Here is a 13,542-nt window from a genome sequence, read left to right as displayed (position 1 = left end):
TGTGACTGGGGCTGGAAGCTGCAGGAGCATTTCCTCTGGGCTCTGTGCTTGTCCTTGAAAACAATTTCTGTTAGGGACATTCTGTGCCTGTTAGTTTACAAACCAAATTCATATATTTGCAAATGATGCAAAGGTTTCTTCCGGTGATTACTCCATCCTAGTAGTGTCCTTGGCAATCTCCCCTTGCAGGATATATAGCTCAGCCTGCAAGTGCCAGGGTGACAAAGCTGGAGCTCACACTAATGTGGCAGATCAATCACTTGACTGAAAGATACACAGACACAGAAAAGGTGGTTTATATCTGTCATATTCAAGGGTAAACTTGCAGCACTTGAGAAGGCTGCTCAGATAACTCTGCACAGCCGACAGTGTTGCTGGCCTCGGTGTCTAATCAAAAGAAAAATATGTTGTCTATTTAACAATACCAACAGTTTTGAGACTCCTCAGAGCAGTTAACCCGTGGGCAGCGATCAAAGGCATTTGAAGTTTGGCTAAGAACTAACTCAGATGACTGAAACCCCACGATGTAAATTTTAGTCATTGAAAAGTCAAGCTGAGCCATCAAACAAAAAATAGTGTCTCTATCCTGACATATCAGGGAATAGACATTGTACTTTCCAGGTGATAAACTACTGGGGAGCACAAGCTTCTGAGCAGGAGAAACCTTCAGGCTTTATCCTGCAGCCTGCATACATCAAAGGGAAAGTTCAGACAAACTTTATTTTAGGGTGTTTGGAGTTGAAGGTCATGCTGCATTTCACCAGGATGAAAAATTCTTATTTCTCCTGGAAAGTTCCCAAATAACATCTTGTGAGTGATGCTGCAATTGTCTACCCTGAAATAAAGACACAACACAGAGCTGATCTGAGCACCCACTTCTACCAGCAAGGACTAAGAACCTGTTGAACAGAAACCAATGGAAATGGCTCCATCAGCATGTTTCTTTCAAACAAAAGATGTTTTAAATTGTAGCATTAACAGAAGATCTCTTTGTAGGAATTTTTCTATTTTTTTTCCAAAATTCAGGCCATTTCAGTGTTAGCAGCAGAGACATGAGAGCCAGGGCTGGGTGGCTCCTTGCACCGGTACCCGAGGGCATGTAGGGTCCTCTGTTACTACTTTTTTCCACTAAGAGAAAAGGGGAACAAGGTAACACTGCTTCATGGGAGTCTGTTTTCATTCCCTCTTCCTGCAGTAACCCCTTCATTCCCTGTCCTGTTTCTGCCACATGTGGCAGAGTGCAGATGTCAAACTCTTGTTGCAACTGACTCCTCGAGAAGAGTCAGGAGAGAGAGGAGAGAGAACAGCAGTACTACAGGGTGGAAGCCTTTAGCTTGTGCTCTGAGCTTTCAGCAAACACCAGAGAACCTCCAGGGGACCGGGACTGAGTAAGGAGGGATGCAGGATGGAGTAAGGAGGGATGCAGGATGGAGTAAGGAGGGATGCGGGACAGAGTAAGGAGGGATGCTCCAAGAGCAGGCTGAAGTCCAAGCCCACACCTCATTGCCCAGCAGAAAATCCAAACACAAGATGTACCTCCCTGACAGGGATCGATGGGCAGCCCCAGTTAATTCAGCTGAACGTGGCACAACGTCTTTCCCTTACAGCTGGGAAAGCAGCTTTTGTTCCATTATCCGAGGGCACACAGGGAGCTTCTGAAATATAATAATGCCAGAGCCAAAGTCGAGGCTCCAGGAAGGTTGTCAATAATGTGAAGGTCTGAGTTTGTTTCTCAGGACAGTGTCGACACCTGGCTGACACACTCTGGGTGGCTCCTACTCCTCTGTTGCTGAAGTTATTTTTGACCACTCTGCAGTTTAAAGAAGCATTAAAGAAACTGAATACTGAGAGAATTGGGTCTTTTCCTGGCATGGTGCTTTGTGGTGGTGCAAGTGAGGGTAACAGCCCTGACCACTGAGAACACCACCAGCAGCAACCTGTGGTGGTCAGGCACCGAGGTTTAACAACTCACTCTGCGGTCAGGGTGAGAAACCATAAACCCCCAGTTCTGTGATCTACATGTTCTTATGTGATTGGTTCATGTTTTCCCCTCCCTATTTTATGTATAAAGTTGTAAATAGTCATTTCCTTTAGTCAATATGTATAAGTTCTAGAAGCTTCTATGATACTCGACACCCCATTGGTTCCTTCCCTAAATCTTTCCTACGTGTTAATCCCATTGGTTTTCTCAACCTCAACCCCGCCTCCTTCCCTTAATCTCATTGCCTGTATCCCTTATCCCTGCCTTTCCATCCCCGCTATGAAATCCCGGGACACCCTGAGTTTTTTGGCTCCTTGTTCCTGGTCCCTTCACGGGTGTTTGTTCCTGGTATTTTCCCAATAAACCTTCTCTGTGGAATCCGTACGAGGAGTCCCCTCCCTCCTTTGCCTCCGCCTGCGTGCTCTCAAATCCGGCTCAGAGACAGCTCCCTCGGGTGAGGCGCTCACCTGCTCCGTGTATTTTTGTGAGTCAGCCACCTTGAACCAGAGGGATGCAGCTAGATCTCCAGGCTCCTCCGTGGCTAGGGCACAACCCTCAGTGCTTATCACAAGAAAAAAGACAATTAGCAGCTGTTAAATTCCACTGCAGTTTGTCAGCTTTATTATTCATTATTTAATAAATCTTTTTGCGTTACTAAGAAGGAGCAGCTGATACCTCAGTGTTGAAGCATGACCTACTGGACATGTGATTAGGTGCTGCCTGAGTTAATTTGCCTTAAAACTATTCCCATTTAAAGCTATGTCTCTTAAGAGCCCCATCCTGCAGTTCTGGCATCAGTGTACAAAACATTAAATTGCATCAAACTTTCCTCACACCTCAGGGAAAGCCCAGAGTCCCTGGGAGCTCCACACAGATTATCAGGAGGTGGAGTGCCAGGTTAGATCTTCCATTTCTGGCCAGTGGTAAAGTCTTCAAACTGGGAAGGCACAGTGGGTGATGATTGCTGCAGGTAACAGGAAGGACAGACAGAAGAATCAAAATCCTGCAGGATCAAGAACTTTCCACACAGAAATTAATTAAAACGCCTGCATGAATTGATCAAATTTCACACACGCACATGCTGTAACACAGAAAATAACTTCGAGAGCAAATAGTCAAATAAAAACCTTTAAAACCTCTTCCAGTATCTGTATTTTTCTTTGTTATAGTGACCTCCAGAGGTACCAGGTAACAACTGAACTTCCCAAGTCGGAAGCAGGAGTTCACTCCCCCAGGATCATCCCTGCAGCTCTGGGCTGTTCGAGATAACGGGTTTTATATGGGAAGGGCAAGATGGAAATTCCACTGGGGAGCGCGGAGAGAACCAGCTGCCTGCAATTTGTGTCGGCTTTAATCAATACCTGAAGGTTCCTCCCTGAGGGCCCGCGGAGCATCGCTCGTCCCACCCACGGCCAGCAGCGCTGCCCTGTGCCGGTGACCCCCGCTCCCCATGGCAGCAGCCCCTGGATCGATGCCTTGTGAGCCGTTTTCTCAGTTCCTCAGATAAATCCGGGCTGTGTCATCACATTTCCCTCCAGCCTGAATCCTCACCAGCTTCACAGCCAGGTACTAAGCAGGCTGCCAGCAGCCCATGATGAACACACAACCTCTGAGCATGGTGGACAGATTTGTATGAGACAACAACAGACAGAGATAGAACAGGGTTCTGTCTCTGCATCACCCTCGCAGCTGAGACCCTTTCCTGACAATTCTGCACAAAACGTTGCGGTGGTTTAGGACAAACTTTCCAGACCCACAAGGGATGAAGTTATCTGCAAGGCTTTCCCCTGTCAAGGAGCAGGCCTGATCCCACGGTGTGTTGGAGCTGGTGTGCCTTCGCCACCCTCACCGCCGGCCAGAGGAGCGGTGCCGCAGCGCACAGACGGATAACGAGCGCGAGGGATTCTCACTCCAGCTCCTGCCACAGCCACACAATTCCATCCACGTTAACTGAATGGCATTAACAGCCTCCGTGGGCAGGAGGATATGGCAGGCTAGATTTGGGTGCACTTACTAACCCAGTTTTATTTCCTAATCTAATTCCCCATCCAGGATGGTGTTTACACAACAACTCATTAAATCCTCCATAACTGCATTACTTTACTCCAGTTTAAATTGCAGACATAGCCTGGTTTTATGCAAACAAATACTTTTTGAGTAACTTCGAGCTCCCAAGTACACTAATTAAATCTGTCACATGCCCAGTGGAACTTTAAATTATATTTGCTCGATCCTTTAACAGTAAATGGTGCTCTGAACTGAGTATGCAATGAATGAAATCACATTCCTTGGCCTGTTCAGGGGAAAGGAAGTGGGAATTCTGAATCATCTTCAATTCAATTCTTCACTGTTTTCTGTTGAATCAAAGTCAGCATGCTGGACAAGCACCACTCAGGCTCAGTGTTTGCAGAGGATATTCTACTTCATGTGAGCATTCCTGAACATGTTGGGAACAGGTAGAGGCTGGAGAGGACAGCAGTTGTGCAGGACATGTTCTGTCTTCTGCACGAGGTGGGCAGAGAGCTCAGCAGGTATTCCTGAAGCAATCCCACCATTTCTATTTCCGAGATGCCACTTCTCCAAAGTCCATGCACATCTATTCCACACACTGCAGCTGACTGAAAAGCCACGTTGTGGTGGATTTGGTCTCAGAGGCTACAAAATCAGAGAATCACAGAACCATTTAGGTTGGAAAAGACCTCCAAGATCACCAAGTCCAAATTTTGCTGGACTTTGTTTGAAATGGACAAAAACAAGAGAAGTGAAACAGAGGCAGAGAGGAGTGATGCAGCCCCTGAGCTCACCCCACCAGGCTGTGGCACCTGCCCCTGCAGCACCAGCACGTGGGACACGCACACATCCTCTTCTGGGATTGATCCCCACTCCCTGCCAGCCTGGCTGAGCATGGGGGACTCAGGGGACTGGGAGTTCCTTGGTTGTAGAGTTAATCTGCTCTGTGAGTGAACCCTCAGGGGAGGAGCTCACCAGGGAACCCACCAGGTGCATGTACTGGCTCCAAATCCTGCAGCCACAGGAATAACCATCTCACAGTCGGATCCAGCAGCCTTTCCTCTGCGTGCAGAAGCTCTTGCTCACTCTAAACATTTTATTAGTGTTTGGGGAATAGCAAAGCATTGGAGTTAAAGTGGTGGCTGAGTGGGAAAACACAGTGCATTTTTTAGCTTTAATAGTAAGAGTGGCTGGGAATGGTGTTTAGCTCTATTACAGCAATGTGCATTGTGTTTACCATGGACACTGGGTATCCTGATTACCCCGTGTTTCTGGGAGGCCAGCTTGCATAATTCATGGGGGAGACTGACTTAGGACAGAAATATCCCTTCAGTTTATCACTGAGCTACAAAAGACTTTTCCCTCCTGGTGCTTGCGCTACTCTTTAAACCCCTCACATGCTTTACTGTGTTCGCTGCAAAGGACTTGGCACGGTTTGATCAAAATAAATAATAAATACCTGTACTCATGTTGGACAGGACATCCCTCACTCCTCGTTCCCCTTCCACACCAAGTGTTGTCTCCTCCTGGCAGGGAGCAGCCGAGGCCATGCTCAGACTTTCTCCCCTCCTCCTGCTCCTTCCCAGCCTGAGCACAAGGGCCATCCTCAGGCTGGAGATAGGGGAGCAGGACAGATATGAAACAGCAACACTGAGTTTGCTTCCCAGGTCCTCGAAGAGGGTGCCACAGGCACAACCAGGCCTTAACCTGTAATTTTTTGGTATTTCCTCTCTCAGACTCCCATTCCTGCACTCAGTGGAACCCCAGCAAGGCAGAACTGGGTCAGGTGTGAACTGCTTGGCTCTTCCTACACCAGCAGGGTCCCAGGACACCCACAGCTCCTGATTCTTCCCCAGGGCCAGGGCGGGGGGCAATCTATTTCCTTGCTGAGGAGCTGATCAGTCTCTGCCGGGACTGGTTTCCTTTAATGCATTATCAAAGGAGCTAAAGGATCACAGAATCCCAGGATGGTCTGGGTTGGAAGGACCTATTAAAGCCCATCCCATTCCACCCCTGCCATGGGCAGGGACACCTTCCACTCTCCTAGGTCACTCCAAGCCCTGTCCAACATGGCCTGGAACACTTCCAGGGATGGGACAGCCACAGCCTCTCTGGGCAACCTGTGCCAGGGCCTCGCCACCCTCACAGGGAAGGATTTCTCTCACAGCCCAGCTTTCCACACACCCCTGGGCTCTCCCAGACCCCATTCCTGCTGGAGAGGGCACAGCCAGAGCTGCTTCGTCAGACAGCAATCCCACGGAACTGGTGATGCTCAAACACAGCTTTCCCCTCTAGGCCTTAGAACTCCGCAATCCCGTATCCAAATAATTCTTTCAGCTCATAACATATTTTTAGACAAGCCATTAATATTTAACAAGACAGCCCACAGCAAGTTAGATCGCACAGCAATTAATTTTTAAATGCTGACATTTATTACAGCATGTAAGAGCTACCTAACTTGCTGTGGGCTATCTGGATAAATGTCAGTTAAATATCTAATAATTCCTTACAATTTAATATGAACATTAAAAAAAAAAAAAAAAGCCCTGTAATTATCCATTATTTTTAAAGTTTGATCGAGATTTTAATTTTGGCATTTAGGTTTCTCTCTCACCCATCCCTTCTTCAGCCTCTGAGGCGAAGTCATTTGTGGTAATTAATTTATACATTGATTAATTTAATTTCATCTAATGTTTAAATCCATGCTTGGAAGGCCCAAGATACAGCAGAAAAAAACTTGATTAATGTTGCAACAGGCTGGCAGGACACCCAGCAGCCCAAAAGACGGACCTGGCATTCCCAAAGGGAAGAGACAGGGAGGATCAACTCGCAATGTGCAGGAATGAGCTGTGGGAACCACCCGAGCATGGACAGGCTGACCCTACCCCACATCCCACCAGCTGCCAGCCCAGGTAAATTCCTCACACCTTGATCACATCAGAGGCATTGAGAATTCATTAACAGCTTTGGCAATCAAAGGAATTCTGAACAAAAGATTTTTGCTTTGACAGAATATTTTAAGGTTATTTTAAATAGAAGGAAGAAAAACTTCAAAATTGTAACTCTGAAAACCTCCCTTCACAGTAGTTCAGGCAGCCTCTTCCCAACCCTGTAAGAAGGGGTTTCCCTGTCACAATATGGGAGTAGAAAAGATCATTTCTGCACAGCAACTGCAGCTCAGAAGCAGCATCTTTTCCTCCCTGCATGGTTCTCCTATTCCATGAGCAGCAGATGCAGCCACTTGCCCCATCCCACTGCTCCCCAAGCCTGATCCTGTGCAGCACCTTGTCCCCAACACAGCCCAGGGTGTAAGGAGCCACTGAGGCTTCGTGGGAAACACACTGCTCTGGAAACAGTTCTGCTTGTACCTCATACATTTTCCTGTCATTTTTATTCCCTGGGTATTTTATTACTGAGGGATATTTGCATGAAAATAGAATCTTTGTTTCATAAGAATTCATCTGCTCCCGTAACGCGGTCCTGGAGGAACTGACAGTGAATGAACACGCTGCATTTCTCATGTTCTCACATACACACAAAAAATTGCCAATTATTTAAATTATTGTATCTTTTGGAGGCTTAATTTTCCTCTATGAATTTCCTGTTCAATCAATGCCACAGTAATCTTGAGCCCTGAATGGGAGGAATGTGCCAAGCAGTGGCTGCATGAACCTGACAGGAGATTTTCCAAAGGGCTCTGGTGTTGGGAATTGCTGTGTTTACATTCTGCACAGCAGTAATGACAGGTCAGGGGTGACAGGATCAGCTGGAGCTTCAAGATGGGACATAAAGAAGAGAAATTTGGGGGTTGAGTTTCCTGTCTGTATCAAAACCTCTGGAAACATCCTTCCCCCCTCCCAAGAGAGGTCTGTGCCCTCGGGGCAACGGGTGTAAATGAGCACATTCAAGTTTTTCATAAAGATAGATTACTTTGGGGAGGCTGCCTGTAACAACACACTTCTCACATGCTTCAGTTTGCAGGGTTTTAATCAAAATTTTCTTTGAGATGCTTCCCAAAACCTTCACAGAAATATTGTGTTTTCCAAAGGCTGCAGGAAGAACACTTGTAATTGGAAAAAAAGCGATACCAGCTTTGGAAATGAACCTGCTAAAGTTCCCAATTAAAATTCATTTTACAAACCAAATAGAACTTTACAGAGAAGAAACTAAGCCTCATAGCAAGGGGGAAGGTTCAGATTCACTAAAAACAACTTATCAGAAGGGTTTTCCATGTCACCTTGGTTTGCCATCTCTTCCCTTCTCGAGGACATGTGAGGGAGGCTTTAACCAGCACCATGGGGCTTTCCAGCTACAGGACCTTTCCCATTAATGTTTCTTCTAGGAATCAGGGTAAATAAGATGAAAACCTCCATCTGTGATGCTTCTGAACAGGCATTCTGTTACCTTACCCTTATTTAATTGGAACAAATGTACCCATTTAGATCTACGTATCTTCCAGATTTCCAATGTCTCCTGCAATTCACACCAATCTTTTATCACTTGATAAACAATTGGGTTCTTTACTTGCCTAATTCTGCCTCACTTGCTCCCAGGCCTTCCAGCTCCTGAGCCATCCAGCCTGTGCACATGTTCATTAGCTCCATCTATTTCAGCTGTACTACCTAATGGAGCTGAAAAAGCTGCAGGAATGTTCCCTCCCGGTGCAGGCTGTGGAGGGGGAACCTGCACAATTCCCTGCTGCAGACACAGCTCACCGGGGACAGGGTGGTGACAGAGCCCAGCTCATCTCCCTGGATGAGGCTGCAGATTCTGCACTTTCCTGTTCAGGTTTCCCCTTTTCCTTGTGTGGGCTGCTGTGAGGCTTCAGTTCTCCTGATTTGAAAGAAAACTGAGTACATGGAAACAGGAACAAACAGAATTAATCCAAAAACACAGACTAAAACCAGTTTCACAATTGTGGTGTAATGGAGGCGCTTGGGGGCAGCAATAATGAAGATATTAAGTTTACAATGCTGGAGTATAAACTTTCAATAGCTAAATATCAGCTCCAGTTCTCATTCCTTCCAGCTGCCCAGAATATGGCTGTGCCCTGTTTCACTCCCAAATGCAGAATTATGCATATCCAGGAAGAATTTCTCCATGGAGAGGATGGTCAGGCATTGGCAGGGGCTGCCCAGGGTGGAGTCCCCACCCCAGAGGTGTCCAAGGAAGGACTGAATGTGGCACTCAGTGCTCTGGGCTGGGTGGCAAGGTGGGCATCAGTCACAGGTTGGATTTGATGACCTTGGAGGTCTTTTCCAACTTCAACAATTCCGTGATTTTCTGCTTTAAAAAGAACCACGAAACCAAGCACAGCCACTGGTATGGAAAGAGCATTTGGCTGGTTGGTTACCAGCAGGGCAGAGCCAAAACCAGCACCACCCCACTGGTGCTGGGGGGCTGGAGAAGCTCCTACTGCAATGACGTTGCATCCCCTCACCGAGACACTGCCGAGGAGCTGAAATGCGGCAGTGGCAGTGGCAGGGTTCATCCGATCCCGCTCATCCGAATTCCACACATGCATCCCCCTGACCGGCCAGCCCCGCTCACTCCCGTCAGCAGAGCTCGGCTGCCTCCCTCTGATTTCCCACCGGCCTCTTCCCTGCTCACAGGGCCGCGTGATAAACCGGCAGCAGGCTTAACCTTTTCCAAAGGGCATCCCCCTCATCATGCACCATTTCCACCACTTCACAGAGAACGTCCCAGAGGGTTGGGAGACGAGGCTGTGCGAGCAATAACCTTTGAAAGCCTCTGAGTCTGCCAGGCCCACAAATTACTAAATTAATGGTTGGCCTTACCTTTGGAAAAGGCAAATAGAGGAAGCAAGGAACCTGAGCAGTCAGCTTAAAGGGAATGAGAGCCATTTCCTGCATCTCTCCTGTCACTGGACTGTTTAATTTAAGCAAAGGATTCCCTGAACTCTGATGAAGAGCAGCAGCTGCCTTGGGATTTGTAAAATGGATCTAACAGGAAAACATGTTTCCTGCCATAATCCAGATTAATCACCCTGTCCGTGTCTGAGGTCTCCTTTGCGACTTGCTGACAAAGACTCGACAGCCCTGCAGCTGTGGCTGCCTTACTCCAGAGGGGACCAGCAACAATGGGTAGATGTTGGTATGCACTGAAAGCCTTAATAATGAAACTCCAGCCTAAGAGAAACTACTGCATGTGCTGCCACACCCTGCATGTGCTCACCCACTGCCTTTGGGAAACGTGGAGCACGTGGAATAGGAAGAGGAAATAATCTGGAGTGTCTGTATCTTACACAGCAGAACACGACCAGGAAAAACCTGCTTCCAGCCACCCAGAGATGAAAACCTCTGGTTAGATATCAAGGAATCCCAGGGGACAGTCACCCCCAGCCAGCAATGCTTCAGCAGAGCATGGGCTGCAGGTACGAGAGGAAATGGCCCCAAGTTGTGCCAGGAGAGGTTTAGATTAGATATTAGAAAACATTTTTTCACAGAAAGGGTTGTCAAGCATTGGCACAGGCTGCCCCAGGGCAGTGGTGGAGTCTCCATCCCTGGAAGTGTTCAAAAAGTACATGGACATGGCACTTCAGGATTTGGTTTAGTGGTGAACATGGGTTGATGGTTGGACTTGATGTTGATGCCATGATGATTTTTTGCCTTTTCTTATATACTCCTTCTATAAACCTTTTTATAGCTTTTGTATTCTTAGTGGGTTTTGCCTACATTCTTGGACTTGTTTGTCAAGCTGAGAGACTCAACAGTTTAGAAGCTTCGTAGCCAGGGATCAGTGTGCCCCAGAGCCCAAGGTCCTCTCCAGAACACATTCTGTAAACTCAGATAGAACCATCCAGGGGAAGGTTTCTTGGGGAGGGGGGCTCACTCGAGCCTCTCCTTGAGGAATCTTTGATAGATCTGCTAATTAGTAACACCTATAAGGAGATACTTGATCTATTGTGTGGGTGCATTGCAGGGTGCATTTCAGTGCATTCCACCTGGATGTGTGCACCTGAGGATCCTTACAATAAATACCAAGGTAAAATCCCTTTTCCCCTTCTAACCGTGTATGCCTCTTGATTTTAAGACCAGGAAAAGGCATCAATGTGTTAAAGGTATTTTCCAACATTAATGATGCTATGATTCCACCCCAGATGTTCACTGCCAGGCCCCTCTGCTGCCAGCCCAGCTTTGGGAGTGTGTAAAAAAGCTTCATGGTGGCACAGGGTAAGAGAATAAGCACAGTTCAAGGTACTTCCCATTGTTTTCAAGTTGTTCTGTTATTTTCAGTGATTCTGAAGGCTGCCCACCTCACCTGGCTCAAAGGAAACCTGTCCCTCTCCATGGCCTGAGATGGTAACTCATCAGTACGTTTCTCCAAAGGAAACGCAGCACCATGGGAATGGATAAATACGTGAACATCTGAAAAATGTATGTTGTAATTCACCAACAGATTCAAATCATTGTCGGGAGCCCCTTAATTCCGACAGTGGTTCCCTAAGGCTGTTCAATTATACACCACGAGGTACAACCACTAAAATCCTGAGCCTGAGTGTCTGTGTGACACAGAAATGGACCCAGAGCTGCAGTTTAAAAACTGCACATGCACACTGTGGCTACAGGATGAATTCCGAAGGTGAGGACAGGACAGAAGCTGTGGCACTGATGGCAGAGCTACGTGGGAGGACTGTCACATCACCTGGCACCGCAGTGACGGGTACAACCGGCTTCTTCAGGGCTCTTCAGAGCAACTGCTGGGAACTGAGCCACATAAAATATTCACTAGCATGTTAGAGTCTTTTAGTCAAAGAGCAGGCAGTGGAAAGCCGATATAAACAGCAAAAAGAGGAAAAGTATCTTTAAAGAGTATATTTTTAGGAAGTATTTTGGGACTTGTGGAACTTTCTGAGTTTTTCCCATGGGTGCGCAAACACAGGTACTTGCGAGTAGCTCACGTGAGTCACTTGGCCATCCCAGATTCCCTGAGTGATGCACCTGGTTCCATATTTGGGGTATTTTCTCCCAGATGCCCTTTAATCCACCTTTGTCCCCAGCACTGGTCCCCCCAAGCAGGGGCACAATCGAGTGCCAAAGATGTTCTCTCACAAGACACAGAAAACTCCTTGGTTTCAAACAAAACTTTCTCTGCCCAAATCCAGTGCCAGTCCTTCCCTGCACTTGATTAATTGTGCTGATCACTTCACCTGGTGCTAATCAGAGCAGTGAAATGTTCCTCATTGTTAAACGGAGTGATTAATTACCAGGATTGCCAGGGAAGTCTGCCACCAGCAGCATAAATTCACAGAGCATGTTTGGAAGCATTTGCCAGTGGCAGAGCCTGAAGAGTAAAATATTGCCTCATTATTTATCTTCCCCCATCACATGGCAAAAGCAGCAACCACTGGAGAGGGAGCTCAGGCCTTTGTTGATTTAAATTATTGTGAAACCAGCAGTCTAACACAAGGATTTATTTTTATAGATTTGATTCAATGAGAACATGCCAAAAGCTCTCCCTGAGGCCACTGTGACCTGTGGTGACTCCTCAGGCCCAGCACTGTGTGATGGGCCCTTCCAGCACACTCAGGCTCCAGCTCTCCCACCCTGAGCAGCCAAGTGTGCAAAAGATTTGAAATGCAAGTGAGGTTCAAAGTCCAACTCAGAGGGCAGCTACAACACAGTCACCAGTGAGGAAAACCACTGTAAAGCTGTGGTTTGAGCCCATTTTTGTGCCCTGGTTTGGGAATCAAGCAAAGAAATTATGGAGAAAATTATTTTTCCAAATCTCTACCTAACAGAAACATTCCCTTAAATTTGAATTTTTTTATTTCATTTGAAGTGGCAGATTTGCCTTTGCTCATCCTTGGTTATTTTTTACATCTATATGCACACAACAGGATAAAATCCTTGTTTCATGAGCAGGCACCCTAAGAGGAGGAGGAGGTGTCTGCTGGCAGCTGTTGGAGCATCTGGCCCTTTTTAACCAAAGGGTTCCTTCTCATTCTGTGAGATGGTGGAGGCAACAACACGTGTTTCTGGCTGCTGCCTCTGAACTTCTGCATAAAACCATCAAAGCAATTTTCTTACTTACACCTGGAAGAGATATGTGAGATCTTCCAGCCATGCTCCCATCCTGACTTGACCCAAAGCATTCCCAGAGGTGCCTTTGTCCTTTGCAATCACTCAGGCCTGAGCACAGACTGACAGATAGAGAATCCCAGAATGGTTTGTGGTGGAAGGGACATTAAAGCTCATCCTGTTCCACCCCGTCCCGTGGGTAGAGACACCTTCCACTATCCCAGGTTGCTCTAAGCCTTGTCCAACCTGATCTTGAATGCTTCCAGGGATGGGGCAGCCACAGCTTCTCTGGGCACCCTGTGCCAAGGCTCACAGGGAAGAATTTCTTCCTAATATTCAATCTAAACCTGCTCTCTGTCTGTTTGAAATGCCTGCTTTTCCATGGAGCCCAAAAACCTGTCACCAGCAGTGCCCACCATGCCAGTCCTTGGGGACAGCAGTGAAACTGAGCCCCGCCAGTGACAGTCTCAGAAGTACCAGGCAATCACTAGATGGTATTTCCACAAGGCC

Source organism: Coloeus monedula (genome assembly GCF_965178545.1).
Source record: "Coloeus monedula genome assembly, chromosome: 24".
Lineage (NCBI taxonomy): Eukaryota > Metazoa > Chordata > Aves > Passeriformes > Corvidae > Coloeus > Coloeus monedula.
This window is presented reverse-complemented; position numbering follows the sequence as displayed.